This window comes from Tasmannia lanceolata, unplaced genomic scaffold (genome assembly GCF_043159265.1).
Source record: "Tasmannia lanceolata isolate RefF3 unplaced genomic scaffold, GAP_Taslan_0.1 ptg000008l, whole genome shotgun sequence".
Lineage (NCBI taxonomy): Eukaryota > Viridiplantae > Streptophyta > Magnoliopsida > Canellales > Winteraceae > Tasmannia > Tasmannia lanceolata.
The window spans coordinates 69,423,087-69,449,976 of NW_027518685.1; the positions used below are offsets into that span (position 1 = coordinate 69,423,087).

General features: G+C 40.2%; 2 long non-coding RNA genes and 1 pseudogene across 2 annotated transcripts; 1 reads left to right on the forward strand and 2 right to left on the reverse strand.

The window, feature by feature from the left end:
- Positions 1 to 742: 742 nt before the first annotated feature.
- Positions 743 to 26,865, reverse strand: LOC143885548 (uncharacterized). The gene is made up of 4 exons (XR_013253454.1): positions 26,697 to 26,865; positions 24,737 to 24,807; positions 2,419 to 2,522; positions 743 to 1,471 (listed from the first exon to the last, which is right to left on the reverse strand). It is a non-coding gene; the product is annotated as an uncharacterized LOC143885548 (long non-coding RNA).
- On the forward strand, positions 2,587 to 4,090 carry LOC143885585 (serpin-ZX-like; annotated as a pseudogene).
- LOC143885547 (uncharacterized) lies at positions 19,307 to 23,930 on the reverse strand. The gene is made up of 2 exons (XR_013253453.1): positions 23,277 to 23,930; positions 19,307 to 19,704 (listed from the first exon to the last, which is right to left on the reverse strand). It is a non-coding gene; the product is annotated as an uncharacterized LOC143885547 (long non-coding RNA).
- Positions 26,866 to 26,890: the final 25 nt, after the last annotated feature.

The window sequence follows — 26,890 nt, forward strand, 5'->3', positions numbered from 1 at the left end:
GTAGTACCTCACAAAGGGGTCTACCAGTGTGCTTCTGCACATCCTATTGCCCACTTTGTGTCCTACACTCTTAGTCTTAGCGCTCCTTCCTCACTGTTGTTGATTCTCTCGCCATTCCTTATACTACTCACGTTGCCTTGAGTCATCCAGCATGGAAGGCTTCTATTGTTGAGGAGATGGCGTCACTTCAGCACGACCATACTTCGGTTCTCATCTCTCCTCCTAGGAAGAAATCTGTAGCCTGTAGATGGGTCTTTACAGTGAGGCATCGCTATGATGGCATTGTTGGGAGGTATAAGGTGCTTCTTGTTGCTTGGGGATTTACTCAGGCGTATGACCTTGATTAAAGTTCCACTTTTGCCCATGCGTTTAAGTTAGCAATGGTTCGGGCCTTCTGGCAATTGCTGCCAACCAGGGTTGGCCTATTCAACAGCTTTATGTGAAGAATGCCTTCTTGCATAGGACTCATATAGAGGAAGTATACATGACGACTCCTGGTTCTCTGCTTCAAGGAGAGGATGGAAAGGTGTGTCACCGAGTCTATATATGACTAGTCACTACGAGCATGGTTTCACCATTTTGACACAATGATACACGACTGAGGCTTTCACCAATGCGAATCTGATCACACGATATTTACTCACGATGACACAATTGGCAGGGCGATAATTTATGTTGATGCTCACATACTAAGTTCTATCTGCTTGTTGTAATTTTGACATCAAATAGTGTTTGCCACAACTCCCAGACAGATATTTGATTTGATTCTCTTTTTAAGATTTCATTATATTTATTACTGGAATGAAGGAATAAATTTTTGTAACTAATGTGGAATTCAAGTTGGCAAATAATACATGGAGAAGATTTTGGGGAGATCTTATTTATAACTATACAGAATATACGATATGAGAAAAGACAGCAAACAAAAGTCTTTCCTTCTAGATCATTTCTCTTTTCCAAAGCCCACTGCAACCCTTTCTCCTGCAAGATAGCCTTTCCATTTCAGCAAATGTACAAAAATCTGAACAAATCTGCCAACTCATGCAAATTTGCAGGATAAGCTTTCCATATAAGCAGATTTTGCCAACTTGTATGAATCTTGGTAGTTCATATGCCCACATCTTCTAGGCAACAACTAGTTTCAGCTATCTATAAAAAAAACAAAGCCGAAGCATCTTTAACTAGTGTTTAAAAACTCGTTAACACAACAAGGAACTCTCCCGAGTCGAGAAAAAATTTTCTTAGCCGTGTTCCGTGTTTGCACCTCACCCGCATTTCGCGTTTTGCCTTAGAGCGTCAATAAAAACTCCTTTGACTTCCCAAGTTATGACTACGTAACCGCGTCAACCGCATTCTTGGCTGTGTCCGCGTTGAGTCGACAAGGATTTTTCTTCGCAGCGTTTTGCATCACATCCACGTTTTTAAACACTGTCTTTAACATCCATGGGCCCTTGCTTGGAAGGTTTTTGAGCTGCATCAATAACAAATTAGTGTTTGGAAAGGACTTCAGTGTCCAGAATAAATATGTTTGATCTACAAGACTTGCTGAATAATTAAAGCTGCTTTTTCTTATAGGGTTATGATGCAACTGTCATAGCGTCGGTGAGATGCCTCATCACCAATGATGTATTTCGGTGATGCCATATTAACAAAATTCTTGTTACCTTTAAGAAATGATTTGCTGAATAATAAAGAGGGAGTTGCTATACTTTACGATAAGTCTTAGGACAATCCTCTAGAGCCATAATACTATATACACGTTTTATAGACACAGATTGCCTAGTACGAGGTATTTATGTCTATATTTACACCGAAAATGGTTTAAATGTCTTTACTACAATGTACTACAATGTGTTGGAGAGAATGTAGGTAATTTGCCATTCAAAAAAAAAAATTGTTCAAGATAATTTAAGCAACATAACCAGTGAAGTCTATGCCCATTCTTAGGTTGCATAAAGCAATCTATAATATTTTAAATTTTGCAATAATCTGTTAAACAGGAGTACCTTGTCTGGAACTTTGTGTAGTGATGGAACTTAATTTTGGTCTCCGATTTCATTCAAATTTAATGAATTTCTGAAAAACAAACAGAGGCTTGAAACAAGCACAGCTGCATATGAACATAACGTGTGGTCACCATCATTTGAAATCCCTTGACATAGAACTTAATCAACTTATCTGAAGTGACCTCAGGAGGATTAGCAGTGTGTATGGCTCAGTCCAACTGCCAGATGACACTAAATTGTACTCCTATTTATTTGTTGCAGTGTGCCCCAGAGATAACTAACTTTACCCAGATACCTCATTTCAAATCCCTTACTAATATATTCCTTGAGAGCTTGTCAAAAGCATACACATAATATTGAAGTAAAATTCCGAGAAAGTTCATCTAACAGAATTATGACTGGTAGGAGTTACCTGAATCCATGTAATTGTTATGCAAACCATCTCTTCATCATCTCCATACGGTGGAATCTTTTAATCTGCGCCATTTCAACCTTTATCCATGAAATGATGATAAACTGCAAGAACCTGTCATCATTAAATGCTGAGCTGTATAGAAATAGATTATTTTGGCCTTTGGGCATGCGTATGCGAAAATAATTAACATGATATTCCAAATTGATACACATTAATCTGTTTTAGTTTTAGTTGGCAACTCCATTTCCTTTATGTTGGAGGCCTTCTGACATAAAAAATGAGGCATAAACATTTGATAATAATTGTACAATTCTTGGTGTTTTTTTTCTTGAATGACTTTTCATTCAAGCTTTAGAAACCTCCATTTTTTCCTTTTTAATGATATAATTCTCTCAAGATTATGTTGGTCTTTAGAATGGTGTTATTGACTATGCTAATGCTGGTGATATGATTTTTATGCATGCATGATTCACATGCCATTGTGTCATTGATATTGTTGATGTTGATGAATTGAATATGTTTGTCGTGGTGTTCTTGAAGCTTCCCAAGTAGCTAGTGAAGTGAACTCATGGGCCGAAAATGAGACCAATGGCCTTATCAAAGAGCTTCCTGCCACATCAGTTGACAATTTGACTAAACTAATGTTTGCAAATGCACTCTATTTTAAAGGAGCTTAGAATGAGAAGTTTGATAGCTCTAAAACCAAAGATTATGACTTCCACCTTCTTGATGGTGGCTCTGTTCAAGTGCCTTTCATGACCAGCATGAAGAAGCAATTTCTTAGCTCCTTCAATGGGTTCAAAGTCCTTACACTTCCTTACAAACAAGGCACAGATAAGAGGCAGTTCTCCATGTATTTTTTCTTCCTGATGAGAAAGACGGGCTGCAAAATTTCTTAGAGAAGTTGGGTTCTGATTCTGGATTCATAGATTGTCATCTACCAGTCCAAAAAGTCCAAGTTGGAGAGTTTAGGATTCCAAAGTTCAAATTCTCATTTGGGTTTGAAGTTTCTACAGTTCTAAAGGAATTAGGACTGACATTGCCCTTCTCCGATGGAGGTGATCTAACTGAGATGGTGGATTCACCTTTGAGCCGGAGCCTATATGTTTCGAGCATTTCCCATAAATCTGTAATCGAAGTAAATGAAGAAGGAACTGAAGCAGCCGCTGCTTCTGCTGCTATGGTAACCTTGAGGTCTTTTTCTCCCAAAGAGGCCATGGACTTCGTAGCTGATCACCCATTCGTGTTTCTGATCAGAGAAGATATGATTGGAGTGGTTCTTTTCTTTGGACATGTTCTCAATCCCCTCCTGGCTAGTTAAGTTATATGGGAGTTGAAGATCAGCCTTAGGTAAAGTTATAGTTATCTAATCTTCCACGTTGTTCTACAATGCTTCCTGAATATCATAGATTGTATATTCTTCTAAATCTTAAATATGGTGTGATATCCAAGATCCTGACAATTTTTTTTTCTTGGTCTTTTTTTTTCTTAATGAGCTGCAATAACCAATATTTTGCTATGACAAAATTTTGGCCATTCTCTTGTCTGTAAGAATATGATTTATTCGCTTTTCAGGAAGTGGATGTACCAATTATGTAACCTATGAAGGAAACGTTATAGGAACATTAGTTCAATGGTAGAGTGAAATATGTTTGTTTGGTTTGGTAATTGATGTGACTTGTTGTGAGTTGATCCTTTGGCAGTTGGTTTTTGTCGAATTAGTAAACCCACTTTATTCCGATCGAACCCCAATTAGGTTTGGTATGATACCCTTATTAGTTATTGGGAGAACCTAAGTACTCTCTTTCTTATTCATGAAAGCCTTCTCAGAGGTCTTTTTCCCTTTTGGAAGATGCAGGAGTGAGTACAGTATGCCACATATCTTTTTCATGAAAGCATTCTCAGAGATCTTTTTTAAGGTATTTTTATACTAGGGATAGTTTTGTACTTTCATGAATTAGGGTTTTTCCCTTAATTGTAACGCGTCTCAGAACGCCATATAAAAAGGTGTGATATTAGGAGCCACCGGAGAGAAGGATGTGAGGGCTTTTGTAATCTCTTCTTCAGAATAGTGGAATTGTTGGCTTGTCGCTCTGCCGCGGACGTAGCCCATACCACACTGGTTGGGTGAACCTCGTAAATCTGTGTGTTTTGTGTGTGTGAATTTTCGTTTATCTTATTCATATCGTTATTCTGCTGCATCGTTAAATCCCTAACAAATTCCACCATTGGTGAGATTTGCAAGTTGATAATGGTGTCTGGGCCATACCATGTGGGTCACACCTCTAGACTCCCGTAATTGAATGGATGGTCTTATGCTCTGCTTTATCCTGCTGAATAACTGTTGATTACATTTTCATTAAGGACCAACTATCATTGTCGAAGCTACTACCTGTTGATTATATTTTTTAAGGACCAACTATCATTTGTTGAAGCTATTAAAAGTTGCCAAGGTTTTAAAGAAACTACCAATACACTAAGTTTAAAGGGTAAAAATAACACATTTCCTTCCTTCTAAAATCTTTTTATTCAATATTTTAAGGGTTTTTTTTCTCACGGAATAAGAAGAAGAAGAAAAACAGAAAAAATCATAAAACCCTCATAATAAAACGAGGAAGAAAGAAAGAAGAAAAATAGAAAAAAGGAGAAAATTACAAAAAATACCTAAGTATTGGGAAAGAAGATGAAGAAGAAAATAAGAGAAAAATACAGGCAAAAAAACGGGGGGAAATTAAAACTTCATCAGAGAAGAAGAAGAATAAAAAATTCCTAAAAGTCTGGGAAGGAGGAGGATGAAGAGGAGGAAATTAGGGGGGGAAATAGAGGTACAAATAGGCATATACATGGATAGAATTTAAAACATAGATATAACACTTGTTTCCATTCAAAGATTACATCTAGCATATTGTAACGAAAGGTTTGGGTGTTGCCTTGACCAAAATGATTAGGTTTGATATATATTTGAAGATAAAAGTTTGATGATGATTTGACATTGTAAATGAGAGATCAGGTGAGGTGAGAATGCAAGTTCTAATTTTTCAATCAAAACTATTTATTACCTCAAGTGGACTCTTTGTTACCTCAAGCTACTGTGGATTTTCATATCTACAAGCCGAGATTTGATTTCTCTTCTGAAATTTTTTTCATTGGGAGTGTTACGTGCTTAGATAGGTTCCACTTAAGGTAGAATAAATTAGTTTATATTTTTTATAACTCTTGGAATTTTCTCTCTAGCTGTTTGGTATGGATAGGAGACTTAGAGATAAGGGTTATCTAGATTGGCTTGGGTAGGAGTGTTAGAGGAACTGCTCAACTGGGTTTTCTATAAATAACAAGCAGTCTTTTTCAAATGGATGAATAAATTTATCTTTGAAATTGTGTCTTTGAGTACAAAGGAGGACTGACCCTTCCCTAGAAGTGGGGTCAGGAGGAAGACTAACAATTCCCTCATAGTGGGTCAAGAGGTTGATCTTCCCTCTAAGAAGATCAATCACATTGCAAACTAATTTGTGTTCATAACAATTGGTATTAGAGAAGCACGATCTTGCGCCCTCAAGTAGAAACAAATCTGAGCAACAATGAATAATTGAGAGGGGACAATGAGAGAGATCAAAAGGCATATGGCTTTACTAAATTCCAATTACAATTGAATGGCATCGATATTCGGTCTAAAGCTGGAGGAACCTTCATGTTTGAATAAGCTGAGCGAAGAGTTTAATTTATGCACCAGGAGCAATGTCGAGAAGGCTTCCATGAAAAAAAGAAGCAAAAGAAGAAAAGAAAAGAGAGAGAGAGAGAAAGAAATCGGATAGAAGAAAAAAGAGAAAAAACCCACAAAAGAAAGGCGTCGATGATTATCAGCGTTGTCAATTCCGACAATGTCGTCATCAAAAACTCTATTATTTTGCTCAAATCTCTCAACCCCATTAAGAAGGTCTTCACCCACAATCATCCGTCCATCAACATTTCAATCATTCCAAAAAATACAACAGAGAAGCTTTGATGAATGACACAATGAGATCAGTTTAAAAATGGAGATGCCTCAGTCGATGATGATGACATACCAAATGGTGACTAATTGCAAGAAGAAGAGAAGAAGAGGGGAGGGGGATAAGAAAAAGAGAAGAGAGAAGGATTTCAAAAAGTTTTGCACAAGATCTCGTTTTTCAGTAATTGTCAAGCTCTTAATCCCCAACCTTGAAGACAATGTTGATTTCAAGGCGGTGGAATGTTACGTGCCTAGATAGGTCTCACTTAGGGTAGAATAAATTATTTTATATTTTTTATAGCTCTTGGAATTTTCTCTCTAGCTGTTTGGTATGGATAGGAGTCCTAGAGATAAGAGTTATCTAGATTGGCTTGGGTAGGAGTTTTAGAGGAAGTGGTCAAGTGAGTTTTCTATAAATAACACGTAAGTACTCTTTCTTAAATGAATGGAGAAATTTATCCCAAAAATTGTGTGTTTAAGCACAAAGGCTTGCGGTCTCAATTTGACGTGGTGCCTTCATATCCGTTTTTTTTTCTATTCACAAAAAAAAAGGCATGCGGTCTCAATTTTAAGATAACTATCTCCCCTTTTGACTCTTCTATTTTCCTATATGTAAGGGCATACTTGTTGTCTTGAACTCAGGGTGCAGACCTTGTTCGTGGCATATGCATTATTTTAGTGGGACTTATCTCTGTGTAGCTACCTGCATAAGTGGGGGAAAAGAATCTATTAGAGAAAGCTTTGTTGTGCCTTGCCTATCTTTCTCTCTCCTTCTATTCTCTTTTTCTTTGTTCTAAAGAGTCTCTTTGTTCATCCACCATTACAATTTGTCACAACATGAAATGGGCGATTTAGATCAACCTAAGTTGGGACCCACTATGTCCTAGTGGGGCATGCCCCATTGTCATACAATGAGGTCTCCCCAAATGAAGCACATGGACAATACAATGACTCTACTCTATCATGAATTGAGTATTGGTTTGGTGGCATATTTCTTACTCGATTTTCTTGTATTTTTATTATCGTAACCATCTGGTCAAGATCCTAGAAATGGATGATCAAGAAAAGAACAGAAGGAATAATGATGAAAAAATACATTTGCAGAAATGTATTTATAATATATAGCAGGATGGGGTTTCACTGTTCACACCCACATGGACAGCTCCCCCATCCGGCTTATATCCTAGGTGGAAAAAATTAAAATTTTAGTTAAATTACCACTCCACGTTTCCAAAGAGATATACATGAAGTACTACATTGGAAAGAATTCTACCCCTCCACGTTTCCAAAGAGATATACATGAACTATACTAGAAAGAACTAGATTTGGGAAAGTTGCTCTCTCTCTCTCTCTCTCTCTCTCAAGAAATTCGGCAACTTTCTCTATATCAAAAGAAAATAGAAAACGGCAATGGCTATCCACAGATTCTAAAAAAAGATTTCGATCTTCCTCTTTCCTTTTATATATTACTTTTTTATTTTTTCCACCGACACTACAAATTCTTCTCTCTATAAGCCACTACGTTCTCCTATTGTCAAAGACACCACAATATCTATGTGTGCTAGATATCCTCTGCACCCTACCCTTTAGGGTTTTTTAATGAAGAACATGGACATTCTAGGGCTCCAAGGTAATTGCAAAAAATCGATACCTCTGCTTGACTTTTTATTGATTTTATTGTTATGGACTTTTTTTTGGGAATTAATATGTTTTTTTTTGTGGGTATTTGGGTTTCTATTATTTTTTAGATTGTTATTTTCTTGAATTTTGACAACATGTCTGAATTTTGCTAACTTGAATTAGGTGGCAGATGAACTCAATTGGGCTGTACATCAGACCTCATACTACATGGTCTGGATGCTCAATTTTGAGGGTAATGGGTGTGAGAATTAACTTTTTCTTTTTAAGTATCTCGGTGTTCCACAATTGCAGTCCTATAACTTCATGCTAAGTGGAGCTAGCTTGGAGGTGAAGCTGATGATTGCGGAAGTTAAAAAACTGAAAGGACAGGTCTTCAGATCTTTGCCTTGCGGAAGTTAAAAAACTGCACCAACATTGTAACGACCCAAAACCGTATCGGGCCGTTACCACAAAAAGACATAAAAACCTGTAATAAATTTACCAAGAATTTTTTTTTAAAAAACTATAGAAGAACCATAAATAACCATATCCACTACTATACTAACATACTAAAATGAAACCATCTAAATAAAATGTCACTACATCCAAAATCAAATCCCTCCAAATTGAGTTTATTTAAAACTCCTGACAAGTTAACCAAGTCTTAAATACCAAACATAAATGAAAATAAAGAAGATAAATGACGATATCCATCATGCTACTAAGTCTTATTCCAACGCTCTACACATTTATCTATTCGCCCCCATTTGAATTCATCTCGTTATTGTCCAAAGTTACAAAACTTGTAGGGTGATTTTTGTGTTAGTTAATAGAACTATACAAGGTCATTTGATACTCTAAAGAAGTACTAAAAACAATTACAATATTAGAGTGTATAATTGAACTATTTGTAAGCATAGATTAACAATGATATCTCAACGCTCACCATCTCCGGCAGCAAATCCCATTAATGATGGTAGTGAGACATCTCCCCTAAGGCGGGTTAGTACAAGACGACAGAGGACTCGCCAGGGTGGGGCACATTTGGACAGTATGTCGCGCCTGTCATCAAGCATGGACAAGGTTGTCGATGCCCTCACAGGTTCGAGTGCCCCTGCTTACCTTGCACAGCTTTGCGAAGCTGTTAAAGGAGTTGGTGGTTTTTCGCAGGAGATCTTGTTGAGGACCACGGAGTACTTCACAATAAATCTATTTCAAGCGCATCTTTTCATCATGTACGAGGAGGATGAGAGGTTATACATCCGAAGGAAGATGACTCGTTTCATCAGGCAGGAGATGGATGGTTGAGGGAGGATATGGTGATGGGCGACATATCTTCTATATTTTCATTTCATAGAAGAATACTTTTATGGCACTTTTTGGGTGGTAGTTATGGTGATATAAACTTTATGTTGGTTGTTATGGTGGTAGTTACTGTTATATGAACTTTACAGTCTTTGTTTTATTTTGGATGGTGGTTATCTTGCTATGGTAGTGTTAAGATAAGTGATGTTGTAGTTAACTTATCTGTAATGATGTTAATTACTTTTGATGGATGTAATAAACTTTTGGTGGTGGAATTTCATGCCTATTGTCATATTCTTATCTTATATATTTGGATGTGATATGTTGTCGTTTTGTTAGGTGAGTATGGGGAAGCAGAAGTACTATATTGTCTTTAATGGCAGGCAGCCTGAGATTTACTACACTTGGCCAGAGTACCGTGAGCAAGTTGACAAATTTAGCGGAGCATGCTACCATTCATAGCTAGCCACATATTTGGAGAGAGCCAAATATTGGAGTTGTAAAAGGGTTGAGGAAGCGCAAAGGGTAGTAAAGATGCCAAATAAAAGGGCAGAGGCGGTGCCATAGGCGGCGACATCGATGGTACCATGGATGTCCCTCTTTCTTGTTGGTTCCATTATATTGCTTTTAAAATCTGCTTCTTAAGCTTTTTTGACTATTTATTTGTGTTAGTGGACTATTTGGAAGGGCTTAGGGGCGTAACTTGCTTTATATGTGGTAAAGAATATATGGTAAAGAACATATTCTGCGCTGTTTCTTTTCCGTTTCCTGGCAATTGAATGCACATTCCTGCAATTTCTTTACTGTTTCTTTTCCGTTTCCTGGCAACTGAATGCGCATTCCTACTGCCTTCTTGCAGTTTCTTTTCCTTTCCATTTCCTTCTGCCACGTCATTTCCTTTTCCTTTCTGTTTCCTGCGCGCAACTAAACAGACCCTATATCAAAAGAAAATAGAAAACGGCAATGGCTATCCACAGATTCTAAAAAAAAATTCGATCTTCCTCTTTCCTTTTATAAATTACGTTTTTTTATTTTTTCCACCGACACTACAATTTCTTCTCTGTATAAACCACTACGTTCTCCTATTGTCAAAGACACCACAATATCTATGTGTGCTAGATGTCCTCTGCACCCTACGCTTTAGGGTTTTTTAATCAAGAATAGGGACTTTCTAGGGTTCTGAGGTAATTGCAAAAGATCGATACCTCTGCTTGACGGTTTATTCATTTTATTTTTATGGCCTTTTTTTTTTTGGAATTAATATGTTTTTTTTGTGGGTATTTGGGTTTATGTTATTTTTTAGTTTGTTCTTTTCTTGAATTTTGACAACAAGTTTGAATTTTGACAACTTGAATTAGGTTGCAGATGAACTCAATTGGGCTGTACATCAGATCTCATACTACATGGTCTGGATGCTCAATTTTGAGGGTAATGGGTGTGAGAATTAACGTTTTCTTTTTAAGTAACTCGGTGTTCCACAATTGCAGTCCTATAACTTCATGCTATGTGGAGCTAGCTTGGAGTTGAACCTGATGATTGCGGAAGTTAAAAAACTGTAAGGACAGGTCTTCAGATCTTTGCCTTAGGAGCCATTGCACCAATATTGTAACGACCCAAAACCGTATCGGGCCGTTACCACAAAAAGACATTAAAACCTGTAATAAATTTACCAACAATTTTTTAAAACTATAAAGGAACCATCAATATCCATATCCACTACTATACTAACATACTAAAATGAAACCATCTAAATAAAATGTCACTACATCCAAAATCAAATCCCTCCAAATTGAGTTTATTTAAAACTCCTGACCAGTTAACCAAGTCTTAAATACCAAACATAAATGAAAATAAAGAAGATAAATGACGACATCCGTCACGCTACTAAGTCTTATTCCAACGCTCTACACATTTATCAAGTCTTATTCCAACGCTCTACACATTTATCTATTTGCCCCCATTTGAATTCATCTCGTTATCGTCCAAAGTTGCGAAACCTGTAGGGTGATTTTTGTGTTAGTTCATAGAACTATACAAGGTCATTTGTGTGGTACCCGATCCCGCGAGAGGGTGGGACGCGAGCCGCCGCGCGCTCTCTCTTGGTCTCCCATACCCACGCGATTGGCGTGTGTTTTTTAATTATTGATTTGAATTCATCTTTCATGTGAACTTGGGATCACTAAGGCAATCCGAACTCCACACGAAAGAGAATGACAGAGTCGCCACCTAGATGTGGGATCTAGGACCCATAATTAACCAGAAATCTAGACTCGCTACCTGGTTACGAGAATGGAAGGTATGGGGAGTTATCCACCACATGCACCATTCCTGTCCGATAATCGGTCTTCGATTCCAAAAGCTAACTCTTTTAAATTTATTCTAAATGGCTCATTCAACTCTATGTTAATGTGCGAACTAAGTGACATGCATCCTAAAATCTAATTTCAATGGGAATCCTAAATGTGTATCTTGATTTATTAATTTGTCTGGGTTCAATCTAAGTGAAAGTTCTCCTAGAATTCTAATTTCATGGAAAGCCCTAAATGATTTGATTAAGCATTTACAAGAAAATTAATATCCAAAACACCACAATTTGTTATGGTGCCGACTCGCGGGTGGTATGCCATCAGACATCCAAGCTGCCTACGTACCCAAGCCTCACTGGGATCAGAGTCGACGTAGTTCGGTGCACCTAAGCTAAGCTACTTATGCCTAACTCAACTAGGACACCGACCTAGACGGGATTGACTGTTTCAACAGTTTTAGGAGAAGTTATTTAATTCAAGTTGAGGATTTTATTATCTTAGGATTTCATCTAAGATGCTATATGATTCTCATCTAAATGCAAATGGTCCCTTAGACTAATGCAGGTTTGCCTACATCCTAGTTTACTAGGCTTGTCCTAGGGAAAGATTGGGTGACTAGTGTAACTAGACCTATGGCACGGTTGCTATACATAGCAAACGTCCGTGATGAGGCTGGACTCCTAACTCTAGGACTCCCTAAAACCTAAGACTCCCTAAAACTTAGGACACGACACGACCCGACACCATTGTTCCTAAATTGGGCTCTAAGGGTTCTTACGACGGAAACCATAATCCAATGGTTCCGAGAGACACGAGATGAATCGAGATGATGAATAGTGTGAGGGAATGGGAAAGATAGAGAAAGGTGCGACTGAACTTGGGAGTGCCAAATTGCCTACGTACCCCGTGATGGGGATCAAGCCACACGTAGTTCCACTGGGGAGGTTGCTTGGATTTTGGAAAACAAGATTGGTATTTGGATCAGGAATCGGGTTTGTATTTGAGCATTGGACTTGAGATTCAGAAACATTGATTTAGCAATGGGATTTTGGAATTGGGAATTTGCATCAAAGAATTGAGCATACAGGAATCATCAAGGGTTTGAATTTTGGGAATTCAAAATGGGCGGGCTTATGAGATTCGGCCAAATGGATTCAAACATGCGACTCAGATTGTGTTGGGATATGACTTGGTTAGGCAAAAGGGAGGAAGTTCTATTAGGTGTAAAAGGGCATTAGTAGAATAGGGGAATGACTCGGTTGTGACATGGAAGGCCGCAACTTGGTCGAATGCGACTCGGTTGCATTGGGATGGGTTGATTAAGGAATTGGATTGAGTCAACTAAGGGGAGAGTCCAATTAGTTAAAGAGGTTGAGCATACTCGACTAGAGAGTTGGGTCAACTCGACTAGGGAGGTTGGCTAGAGTTGACTCAGTTGAGCTGGGTTGGGATCCCACTTGGTTGGATTGTATTGGGGCGTTTTGACTTAAGCTGCAGGTGGCCTGGCTGGGTTAGATTTAATGTAACCAAATTTATGGATAAATGGTGTGCCTCAGTGAGTGGACAAAGGTATGGCTTGGGTTGATGTGTGGCTATGGTTATAGGGTTTAAGGCTTATGGGTATGGGGTTTAGTGAGTCGGGTCTAAGTTAGGAGCAAACCCGAGACTAGCCATGGTCTAACCAGGAGGAAGCAGGGTACAAACCAGGGTGCGGACCAGGGTGCACCAGGGTGCGAACCAGCAGGGAACCAGGGTGCGAACCAGCAGGGGAACCAGGGTGCAACCAGCAGGGAACCTGGGTGCAACCAGCAGCGAACCTGGGTGCGAACCAGCAGGGAACCAGGGTGCGAACCAGCAGGGGAACCAGGGTGCAACCAGGAGGGAACCTGGGTGCAACCAGCAGCGAACCTGGGTGCAACCAGCAGCGAACCTGGGTGCGAACCAGCAGGGAACCAGGGTGCGAACCAGCAGGGGAACCAGGGTGCAACCAGGAGGGAACCTGGGTGCAACCAGCAGCGAACCTGGGTGCAACCAGGGTCTAACCAGAGTGCGAACCAGCAGGGAACCAGGGTGCGAACCAATATCGAACCAGGGTGCGAACCAGTAGGGAACCAGGGTGCAACCAGCAGGGAACCAGGGTGCAACCAGTAGGGAACCAGGGTGAAACCAGCAGGGGAACCAGGGTGCGAATCAGTAGGGAACCAGGGTGCAACCAGCATCGAACCTGGGTGCAACTAGCAGCGAACCTGGGTGCAACCAGGGTCTAACCAGAGGCTAACCAGGGGGAAAACGGACCCTACATGCTTCCTAACATGGTTTTTCTTTTAAAGTAAAAGATATGCATGAAAACAGACCCTACATAGAATTGAAATAAATGCCTACCTCTTTGGAAACCCACTTTGTGTTTGATTTTTCTTTGATGTTAATTCCTTGAAGATGATTCCTTGCTTGATAATGACTGCTTTTGATATATATCACCCAACGTATAAAATCACCCGATCCGGCAAGGATGGCCGAACCCTTGAAGAGATGAGGGAGAGGGATGAATTTTCTAAGAGAGGGGTTCTTTTTTTCTTCTCTTGGATGGTGGGATGAGAGGGTATTTATAGGAGAATGGGATAGGAGGTTAGGTGAGGTTAGGTGGTTTTGGATGGTTAGGATGAGAGGATGAGGTTAGGTAAGGTTAGGTAAGGTTAGGTGGGGTTAGGTAAGGTTAGGTGAGGTTAGGTGAGGTTAGGTGAGGTTTGGATGGTTAGGATGAGAGGAGAGGTTATGTGAGGTTAGGTGAGGTTTGGATGGTTAGGATGAGAGGAGAGGTTAGGTGGTTTTGGATGGTTAGACCCAGGTCAAGATCTGCCATTGATCTAACGATTTACGGAAATCGGGTCTCGGAATGGAATCAGGGTCCGGGCTATGAAGTGACCCTAGCTTATTTTGTCCTGATTGATGATTCGTAAAGTCAGATCAAGATATTAATGACCTAAAACATATAAATCAATGATAGAGGGGGTTCTCACATGGATTTAACACACTAATTTCTTTGTTGATTAAAACAAAACAAAATGGGGTGTCTACAGATGCCCCTCTTTGGTAGAGATGACGTAGTCATTGAATACCAAAGCAAAAAATGACAAAACCATTTTGCGTAGCTTTAATCGACAAAGAACTCTCTAGACACAATGTACCTTAACATAATGCAACCTTCACATAATGCAATACCCTAGATGAAATCCTGGAATTTGGAATGCAAAAAAAAAAAAAAATCCCGCTGCGGTGCCGCTCACAAACGGGCAACGAGAGAAGATGAGACCATTCACAAATGGATTCAGAAAATGAGATACCGTTCAGAAACGGGCTCAAAGAGGATAGGAGGCCATTCACAAATGGATTCGGACAATGAGGTATCGTTCACAAACGGTCTCAAGGAGGATAAGAGACCATTCACAAATGGACTCGAGAAATGAGGCACCGTTCACAAACGGGCTCAAGGAGGACATGAGACCATTCCCAAATGGACTCAGAAAACGAGACACCGTTCACAAACGGGTTCAAGGAGAAGACGAAACCATTCACAAATGAACTCGAGAAATGAGGCGCCGTTCACAAACGGGCTCAAGGAGAACACGAGACCATTCACAAATGAACTCGAGAAATGAGGCGCCGTTCACAAACGGGCTCAAGGAGAACACGAGACCATTCACAAATGAACTCGAGAAATGAGGCGCCGTTCACAAACGGGCTCAAGGAGAACACGAGACCATTCACAAATGGACTCAGAAAATGGGACACCGTTTACAAACGGGTTCAAGGAGAAGACGAGACCATTCACAAATGAACTCGAGAAATGAGGCGCCGTTCACAAACGGGCTCAAGGAGAACACGAGACCATTCACAAATGGACTCGAGAAATGAGGCACCGTTCACAAACGGGCTCAAGGAGAACACGAGACCATTCACAAATGGACTCAGAAAATGGGACACCGTTTACAAACGGGTTCAAGGAGAAGACGAGACCATTCACAAATGAACTCGAGAAATGAGGCGCCGTTCACAAACGGGCTCAAGGAGAACATGAGACCATTCACAAATGGACTCGGAAAAAGGAGACACCGTTCACAAACGGGTTCAAGGAGAAGACGAGACCATTTACAAATGGACTCGAGAAATGAGACATCGTTCACAAACGGGTTCAAGGAGAAGACGAGACCATTCACAAATGGACTCGAGAAATGAGACCCTGTTCACAAACGGGCTCGAAGAATTTAGAGATTTTTTATGAACTTGAATTTGACGTAGGATTGGATTTTTTTTTTTTTTTTTTAATTAAGGATTTGGATTTGATAAATTTTTTTATTTTTGGAAAATGAGGTACCGTCCGCAAACGGGCTCAAGGAGAAGATGAGACCATTCACAAATGGCCTTGAGAACAGAGGCACCGTTCACAAACGAGCTCAAAGAGGACATGAGATTTTTCGTAGGATTGGATTTTTTTTTTGAATTAAGGATTTGGATTTGATAAATTTTTTATTTTTGGGAAATGAGGTACCGTCCGTAAACAGGCTCAATGAGAAGACGAGACCATTCACAAATGGCCTCGAGAAAAGAGGCACCGTTCACAAACAGGCTCAAAGAGGACATGAGATTTTTCGTAGGATTGGATTTTTTTTTTTGAATTAAGGATTTGGATTTGATAAATTTTTTATTTTTGGGAAATGAGGTACCGTCCGCAAACGGGCTCAAGGAGAAGACGAGACCATTCACAAATGGCCTCGAGAAAAGAGGCACCGTTCACAAACGGACTCAAAGAGGACATGAGATTTTTCGTAGGATTGGATTTTTTTTTTAGTTAAGGATTTGGATTTGATAAATTTTTTATTTTTGGGAGATGAGGTACCGTCCGCAAACGGGCTCACGGAGAAGACGAGACCATTCACAAATGGCCTCGAGAAAAGAGGCGCCGTTCACAAACGGGCTCAAAGAGGACATCAGATTTTTCGTAGGATTTGAATTTGACGTAAGATTGGATTTGTTTTTTTTTTTTTTGAATTGGGATTTGATTTGATGAATTTTTATTATTTTTATTTATTTTTTTTGTATTTTTGGGAAATGTGGCACCGTCCGCAAACGGGCTCATGGAGAAGATGAGACCATTCACAAATGGCCTCGAGAAAAGAGGCACCGTTCACAAATGGGCTCGAAGAATTTAGAGGTTTTCATGAATTTGAATTTGACGTAGAATTGGATTTGATGAATTTTAGATTTTTTTTTTTTGAACTCAATGAAATCGGGGACATTATAGATCGTGCCCAGTAAAGATATTGGAAACCAAGACTTTGACGAATGATGAGAGAACCATTAGTAACAAGAATGGATTAGGAACACTTTTATGAAACTTCAACAAGATTTTTCTCAATGAGACTGTTGGTCTTGTTTTATGGGGATTTTGATAACTGAAACCTTGAACAAGACAGTTGAGATTGGTAATTTAGAACAATGGCTCTCTTGGATATAATCATGGAAAAGTGGGATTTGCCTCTTGACAGGTGTTTAGATAAACATTTCTTGACCAGGATAGTATTTAACAACTGGAAGGAGATTCCGAATTTTAATGGTTCATCTTTCTGAGAAATTGGCTCAACCACCATTGCATCTGGGGCTCTTCCAAGCTTAAGGTGCCTTCCTGGGGTATGATCTTTTTACGAAAGTTGGGCTTTCTGATGTTTCTACTTCTGAACTCTTCTGAGTTGATCTTCTTTGAAATGTAGCTGTTTGACTAGATTCTCGAACTCCTTCATACGATCGCAGGGAGCTGACGAGGCTGGGCCTTCTTCACTGAGACAGTTGCATCATTTGGACACCAGGACGACGATTGACTCTTTCTAAAGAGAAAACTTAGATAAAATGCACTACTCAAAAGATTGAGCAACTCTGAAGGAGTGAACATAGAATGACAAAGATTGACTGACTACACTGACAGACACAGTAATACTTCTGACTTAGTTAATATTTTATTTGGTAAGTCTATCCTTTCAAGGAATGTTTTTTTTCAATTGGTGCACATGGGACTTCTTCCTTGAAACAGTAATGCCTCAAGGATTTAATTACGCCCCTTAAGATTGCTTAGCTTCAATGCCCCCAGTTTTGAGGATATCACTTGAATTTGCTTGAATTTCAGTTGATCTTCAGTCATGATACCGGCTGTAGCCTTCTTATACTGATTCTCTTACCGTGACCAAGTTACCTCTTCAGGGTTTTTAACTTGGCGGACCGCGCTAGCCTTAACTTTTGCCTGAACCACCTTTCTAGGTTTTCGATCCAGCAGGCTATCCACTTAGCTTTTGCCTAAGCCGCCCTTTCGGGTTTTCAACTTAGCAGGGAAATGATCTTAAATTTTGCCTAGACCGCCCTTTCAGGTTTTCAGTCTAGCAGATCTTCAAACTCCGTTCTTTTTTTTCTTTTTGTGTTTCGGGACCTAGATCATTAAATCTGAACACCGGAGGGACTTTATAGGTAGGATAGGGCTTTACAAAGAATGGCTTAAGGCTCAACAAAGATTTCGACCAAACCTGTGAACAGGTTGCCTCCATATCCCCATGTAGGAATTAGGACGTGTGTAGTTCAGGGCAAATGCCCCTAGTTTGAAAATAAATTGTTTGAAGGTTAATTGATTTTTCTTTTTTTCTTTTCTTTCTGGAATAATTATCTTCTCTTCTTTTGGAACTTGTCCCTCTTTTTTTTTTTGGAACGATTGATTTTTCTTTTTCTTTTTCTTTTGAATCGACCGAACTCGGTTTAACCGAGCTGCCTACGTACCCCAGTGTAGGGATCAGGTCTCGCGTAGTTCGGGGCGAATGCCCCGAGTTTGATGGTTTTTCAAGAAAATTTGATTTAGGCTCGAAGGGTTTGCAAATCGGTATTCTTTTGACATTGGGTTTTGATTTTGGGATTTAATCGGCCAAAGGAGGCCTTTCGATGTTCAGATTGGGAATCGATCTAGGTTACTAGAGTCTGTCTGGTACTGATTATTTATTTCTTTTTTTTTCTCTTTTTTTTTTTCACGGAGTTTGACGGCATTTCCAGGTAAGATAATGGATTTTCTTCTTTCAAGATTCTAATGCGTGCTTTCGGCTTTCATAGAGCGAAACTTGTTCTTCGACATCCTCCATCTATGGATTTGTAACTCTTGATATCTGATGATCACTTTTCAATGCTTGCTCTTGAACTTCTTATCTCGAATTTGATGGCTTCATGTTATGAATTTGAGAACCAAGGTCATCGATTGGAAATATGAAAGTTGTTTCTACTCCATGCCCCTTGCATAGCATATGATATTCACTTCATTCATTTTCTTTGAGCTTTCCATCTATGTCTTGCCCCTGGTATCGGTTGTAGCTTTTCTAGACAATCTTCTTATTCTTGAAATAATTTTATCAATTCTTCACACTCTTTAGAGGGTAATGTATTTTCAATCGGCATTCACTGAATCAAAGTTTCAGTGCCAGTGTTTATCATTTCAATTTCATCTTTGAAAGGTTGGGATTGGCGCTCCTCCTCTCGTTCAAGTAATTGTTGTGACTCAAGTGGAGTTTCGTCAATTTTGTCCTCATTTGAAGAGGGAGTCTTATTTTAAGATCAGAAGCACACTTAAGAACAGACACAAGTGAACTTTTTGGAACTGACCGAAATTTTATTTAAAGAAAAGCTATTACATCAGACGACCTATCCTGAACATGCTCAGGATTCACAACTCTAAATAAGAAAGGGAAACAGAAGATAACTTGCCTGGACTAGGCATTGACCTTTAACTGTAAGACCGGACTCAACAATTATACTGACCATGATGACTGACTCAACATAAAATAGTAAGTGACTAAAACTTTAACTGCTGCAACTGTTTGGCGTTGAAGGCTCGGCGAAGGCTTGTTCGTTCTGAACATCATCATGGCTGATACTTTCAATTTTGGACAATGATGACTGATTCGCATAGGGAAATGCCCCTAGCTCAAGGATTCTGAGAGTAAACTCTGAAGGATTTAGCAGAAATATTCTTGAAAAAGGTAGCCCCTAGAGGAGGAAGAGATCAAGGGTACAGGCAAGATTGGATCATCAAGATTGCACGATCAAATGATTGAGACACAATTTCCGCCAATGAAGACACAATCGAATCCCACAAAAGACGAATGATAGACACATGATCAAAAGATGAGATTGCATAGGATTACTTTCAACGGATAGATCATGAATGACTAATCCTATGAGATCTTTGGAAATGATGGGATTTATATCCTAACCCCAAAGGGAAAGTTTTTATTCTTCACACATTTTATCAGTGTTACCTGAAGGCATCAACCCTAATCCTAATCTAGCGGAGTGGAGATAGGATCTCAACTCATGACTTTGTTTGTGTACCTAGGACCGATCGTAGCCATTGGAAGATGGACTACGGTCTAATCTAGACACAAATGGGTAGGATATCCTAAACTAGGCTCACACATGTGATGCACATGTGTTCGTATACTACATGCATGTGTGGGTTAATCTAGGGGTAAGGCCAAGAGTTCCCTTAGCGCGAATCCATGTTCGATATACTGTACCAGTGTCCGGCGTATCAGTACGTGAACAATAGATCCGTTTACGCACCATAAAGGTACTAGGCTAAGGGTGGAATGCTTCTCTAGCACAGAGGCACCAGGTGATGAAATCCCAGTCAACCATGCTAGATAACACTCCGGGTTCCTAAAATAGGACGTGTGTGAATGTGAGATGCAAGGGTTTAGATGCAAGTGATGTAAGTGTGTGCAATAAGTTCGCGCAATCTATGATGCCTTCAGGTTTTGTTAAATTAAGTTCGAGTAAAATGTGATGAGAGAAAATAAAACAAGACAAACTAATCTAACAAGTATAGAGTTTTTATGAGCCAGTTAAATTAAATTCAAATGAATTATCTTTTGAAATTTTAATGAAGTTAGGTGGTCCCCAGCAGAGTCGCCAGACTGTGGTACCCGATCCCGCGAGAGGGTGGGACGCGAGCCGCCGCGCGCTCTCTCTTGGTCTCCCATACCCACGCGATTGGCGTGTGTTTTTTAATTATTGATTTGAATTCATCTTTCATGTGAACTTGGGATCACTAAGGCAATCCGAACTCCACACGAAAGAGAATGACAGAGTCGCCACCTAGATGTGGGATCTAGGACCCATAATTAACCAGAAATCTAGACTCGCTACCTGGTTACGAGAATGGAAGGTATGGGGAGTTATCCACCACATGCACCATTCCTGTCCGATAATCGGTCTTCGATTCCAAAAGCTAACTCTTTTAAATTTATTCTAAATGGCTCATTCAACTCTATGTTAATGTGCGAACTAAGTGACATGCATCCTAAAATCTAATTTCAATGGGAATCCTAAATGTGTATCTTGATTTATTAATTTGTCTGGGTTCAATCTAAGTGAAAGTTCTCCTAGAATTCTAATTTCATGGAAAGCCCTAAATGATTTGATTAAGCATTTACAAGAAAATTAATATCCAAAACACCACAATTTGTTATGGTGCCGACTCGCGGGTGGTATGCCATCAGACATCCAAGCTGCCTACGTACCCAAGCCTCACTGGGATCAGAGTCGACGTAGTTCGGTGCACCTAAGCTAAGCTACTTATGCCTAACTCAACTAGGACACCGACCTAGACGGGATTGACTGTTTCAACAGTTTTAGGAGAAGTTATTTAATTCAAGTTGAGGATTTTATTATCTTAGGATTTCATCTAAGATGCTATATGATTCTCATCTAAATGCAAATGGTCCCTTAGACTAATGCAGGTTTGCCTACATCCTAGTTTACTAGGCTTGTCCTAGGGAAAGATTGGGTGACTAGTGTAACTAGACCTATGGCACGGTTGCTATACATAGCAAACGTCCGTGATGAGGCTGGACTCCTAACTCTAGGACTCCCTAAAACCTAAGACTCCCTAAAACTTAGGACACGACACGACCCGACACCATTGTTCCTAAATTGGGCTCTAAGGGTTCTTACGACGGAAACCATAATCCAATGGTTCCGAGAGACACGAGATGAATCGAGATGATGAATAGTGTGAGGGAATGGGAAAGATAGAGAAAGGTGCGACTGAACTTGGGAGTGCCAAATTGCCTACGTACCCCGTGATGGGGATCAAGCCACACGTAGTTCCACTGGGGAGGTTGCTTGGATTTTGGAAAACAAGATTGGTATTTGGATCAGGAATCGGGTTTGTATTTGAGCATTGGACTTGAGATTCAGAAACATTGATTTAGCAATGGGATTTTGGAATTGGGAATTTGCATCAAAGAATTGAGCATACAGGAATCATCAAGGGTTTGAATTTTGGGAATTCAAAATGGGCGGGCTTATGAGATTCGGCCAAATGGATTCAAACATGCGACTCAGATTGTGTTGGGATATGACTTGGTTAGGCAAAAGGGAGGAAGTTCTATTAGGTGTAAAAGGGCATTAGTAGAATAGGGGAATGACTCGGTTGTGACATGGAAGGCCGCAACTTGGTCGAATGCGACTCGGTTGCATTGGGATGGGTTGATTAAGGAATTGGATTGAGTCAACTAAGGGGAGAGTCCAATTAGTTAAAGAGGTTGAGCATACTCGACTAGAGAGTTGGGTCAACTCGACTAGGGAGGTTGGCTAGAGTTGACTCAGTTGAGCTGGGTTGGGATCCCACTTGGTTGGATTGTATTGGGGCGTTTTGACTTAAGCTGCAGGTGGCCTGGCTGGGTTAGATTTAATGTAACCAAATTTATGGATAAATGGTGTGCCTCAGTGAGTGGACAAAGGTATGGCTTGGGTTGATGTGTGGCTATGGTTATAGGGTTTAAGGCTTATGGGTATGGGGTTTAGTGAGTCGGGTCTAAGTTAGGAGCAAACCCGAGACTAGCCATGGTCTAACCAGGAGGAAGCAGGGTACAAACCAGGGTGCGGACCAGGGTGCACCAGGGTGCGAACCAGCAGGGAACCAGGGTGCGAACCAGCAGGGGAACCAGGGTGCAACCAGCAGGGAACCTGGGTGCAACCAGCAGCGAACCTGGGTGCGAACCAGCAGGGAACCAGGGTGCGAACCAGCAGGGGAACCAGGGTGCAACCAGGAGGGAACCTGGGTGCAACCAGCAGCGAACCTGGGTGCAACCAGCAGCGAACCTGGGTGCGAACCAGCAGGGAACCAGGGTGCGAACCAGCAGGGGAACCAGGGTGCAACCAGGAGGGAACCTGGGTGCAACCAGCAGCGAACCTGGGTGCAACCAGGGTCTAACCAGAGTGCGAACCAGCAGGGAACCAGGGTGCGAACCAATATCGAACCAGGGTGCGAACCAGTAGGGAACCAGGGTGCAACCAGCAGGGAACCAGGGTGCAACCAGTAGGGAACCAGGGTGAAACCAGCAGGGGAACCAGGGTGCGAATCAGTAGGGAACCAGGGTGCAACCAGCATCGAACCTGGGTGCAACTAGCAGCGAACCTGGGTGCAACCAGGGTCTAACCAGAGGCTAACCAGGGGGAAAACGGACCCTACATGCTTCCTAACATGGTTTTTCTTTTAAAGTAAAAGATATGCATGAAAACAGACCCTACATAGAATTGAAATAAATGCCTACCTCTTTGGAAACCCACTTTGTGTTTGATTTTTCTTTGATGTTAATTCCTTGAAGATGATTCCTTGCTTGATAATGACTGCTTTTGATATATATCACCCAACGTATAAAATCACCCGATCCGGCAAGGATGGCCGAACCCTTGAAGAGATGAGGGAGAGGGATGAATTTTCTAAGAGAGGGGTTCTTTTTTTCTTCTCTTGGATGGTGGGATGAGAGGGTATTTATAGGAGAATGGGATAGGAGGTTAGGTGAGGTTAGGTGGTTTTGGATGGTTAGGATGAGAGGATGAGGTTAGGTAAGGTTAGGTAAGGTTAGGTGGGGTTAGGTAAGGTTAGGTGAGGTTAGGTGAGGTTAGGTGAGGTTTGGATGGTTAGGATGAGAGGAGAGGTTATGTGAGGTTAGGTGAGGTTTGGATGGTTAGGATGAGAGGAGAGGTTAGGTGGTTTTGGATGGTTAGACCCAGGTCAAGATCTGCCATTGATCTAACGATTTACGGAAATCGGGTCTCGGAATGGAATCAGGGTCCGGGCTATGAAGTGACCCTAGCTTATTTTGTCCTGATTGATGATTCGTAAAGTCAGATCAAGATATTAATGACCTAAAACATATAAATCAATGATAGAGGGGGTTCTCACATGGATTTAACACACTAATTTCTTTGTTGATTAAAACAAAACAAAATGGGGTGTCTACAATTTGATACTCTAAAGAAGTACTAAAAACAATTACGATATTAGAGTGCATAATTGAACTATTTGTAAGCGTAGATTAACAATGATATCTACAAGAATTTAGCAACTAGATAATTAAGAAGAGAAACTACTTACCAAAAATTCATCGTAACTACACTACACAGGGGATATCAAAACAATTATAGTTATTATTAAACTCTGAATGTGTAACACAAAAATTAGAATTTCTTTAATTACGAAATGGGTAACATGTGACAGCTTTCCCAAGGTACTCAGGCTCCCATATTACATGTTACCTCTCCCACCAATACGTTCCACTACCCTTGCCAAAGATAGTGGGGATGGGGGACTTTTTACGATGCGCCTACTGGCCGCTCTGCCTCTTAACGTCAAGGTCTAAGAGGATGCATTTACCGCTAAGGGGGTGTACTAAAACCCAAGGCCGGCTTGGAATTCTATGATTCCTGGACGACTCATACCTCCACCCAAACAACCATATAACCCTGTTGCTTATGCATTTATATCTTTTGCCAGTGTATTGGTATTATTTACCAATCATATTCCTATACCCGTTTAAACAATTTCTATACTTCAATTTTTTATTTTTAAAGTAACACTAATATATCAGGATATGAAACCACCAACATTTCATGATTTTACATTTCAACCATCAAATAATAAAAATCTCATGCTCGCTAAATAATTCCTATCATACACAATTAAAATCAATAATTATTCAAAGCACTTAAATAGAGTACCGTCACCTGCCTTGAATTCAAACCGGAAATTTTGTGGGGCAAAACCTGAAAATCTCTAAGTGAGAAGAGATTGTGATCGACCTGAAATATAAGGTAGCATGTAGATTAATTTTCCAAGTTTTCTTGATTCCTATGGTTTAAAAAATCCATATTTGGGTGTCTTATGTGTTTATTATTTGGGTACATTTTATGTTAGTCTACTCTAGGGAATGACATCAACACAACTGTATTTTCATTTATAATTTCAATAAATAATAAAGGACAAGTGGAGCTTGTGCGATTATCAAAATATGGTAGCACCCACAGCAATAGACCTTTTTTTTGTATTTGAGGAAATGATATAATCACCCCCTTTATTTCCAAAGCCACCCCCTTATATAATGCTAGATGACAAGAAACAAGGGTGTAGATATCATATATGGGCATACTGCCATCACCTCATTCCCATATGTCGTACCTCCTTTTTTTTTTCCAGGGCCGCTCCTGTTAGTGCAAAAGAGCAGTCATATAATCACCAAGGAAGCTGACCCAAGAAAAGAATAAGGGCTAATATTTCATTTTCCTTTGTTGTATTTGTTAAAGATTTTTCAAAATCAAGTGTTTTTGGTCAAAACAATTTTTGGAAAATATTTTCTTTAAGTGTGTTTTGGAAAAAGAAAAACTTTTCTTTGGAAATAGTTGCTTTTTGCAAGAGAAAGAGAATAGTGTAATGTAGTTGAAAAGATACTCCCAAATCGGATGAGAGAAAAGAAAGAGAAGGGCTTATAAAGCACTACACTTTTCTATTACTTGTTTGATTGCACATTGGGTTGAACCCATGGTTGGACCCGCGGGACGGTGCAACGCACCGTTCGCGCACGCGCGGCGCATAGTGGCGCTTTATTGGCGCTTTTTTAGGCGCACTTTGCACTTCGCACGCCGCATCGTAGCGATTGGAGCCTTTAATTTTTCCAGATCTGATCTGGACCGTTGGATCTAGACGATTGTGGATCGGTCTAGTGGGTGGGCCGAATAGTTCAAAGGCCCATCAAGCCCAAGCCCAGTGTCGAATAGTTCGATTGGGTTGGGCTTTGATTCGAGCACAACGGACGGCCCAGCGGGCCCAGTGCTCCAACGGTCAGTGGGTGCGATCCATTGGGTTGTGTCCCTTCCCAACGGTCAAGGATCTAAGGGATGCGATCTGTACCATAGATGGATCATCTAACGGTTAGATGGGAGGACGGGAATTTAAATATCCCAACAGACTCTCTAGGATTGATCTGGTTCGTTGAATCGCGTATGGGCGCGATCTAACGGCCAGAATTCAAACCGATCTGGAAAGACTCTATACAGGGGTGCTTTTCACACTGAAAAGACACCAGAGGCTCTATAAAAGTTGTAGAACCCAACCATTTCAAAGTACAATAGAATTTACTCATTTCTGGATAAATTCTTAAGACTTCTAGTGCATTATACTCTCTTTCTTGCTCCCACCAAAATTCGTTTTACTAAACTATTTTCTTATTGTTTATCTAATTACTGTTATACTGCAGTAACAGAAATTAGACTGATTCTCTCAGGCTTGTAAGATTCTAAGGGCATTTCGGATTTGACTCCGTTTGTGCATAGCGTCATCAAATTAGTAGGACATTTCTACTGGCTTCATTGTATCTTGGAGGCAGTTCGCGGATCCCCTTTGCACACTTCTAGTGGGGGCGAAATCTGTCTTAAGGAAAGCGATTTCGCGCCTTGAAGCAAACTGGTTACTGTTTTTTCTTTCCAACAGATACAGAATTATTTCTCAAACAGTATTTAGGTGTATTTAAATTTCTCATAGACAAAACAGATGGCTTGATGAAATTTCAGGGGCTGGAAATTAGGCAAACAGGGTTTGAATAAGGTGAATCATGATGAGAAGCTAGAATGAGGAAACAATTACAAATTCAGAAAATTGAAGAGACATCCAGGGAATTTAGGTCATAGCTACTTACTTAACGGAGAAGAATGTTAAAGATTGATGAGGAAGAGAAGAGCCACCAACTCCTTTTCTTTATTTCTTTTCTCTCTTTAAGGTATATCTCCCTCCCTCTATCTTTTTCCTCTCCTTCACTCTTTCCTCTCTCTTTTTTTTTTACAGAGAATACGTCTCTCTCTCTCTCTCTCTCTCTCTCTCTCTACTTGCACA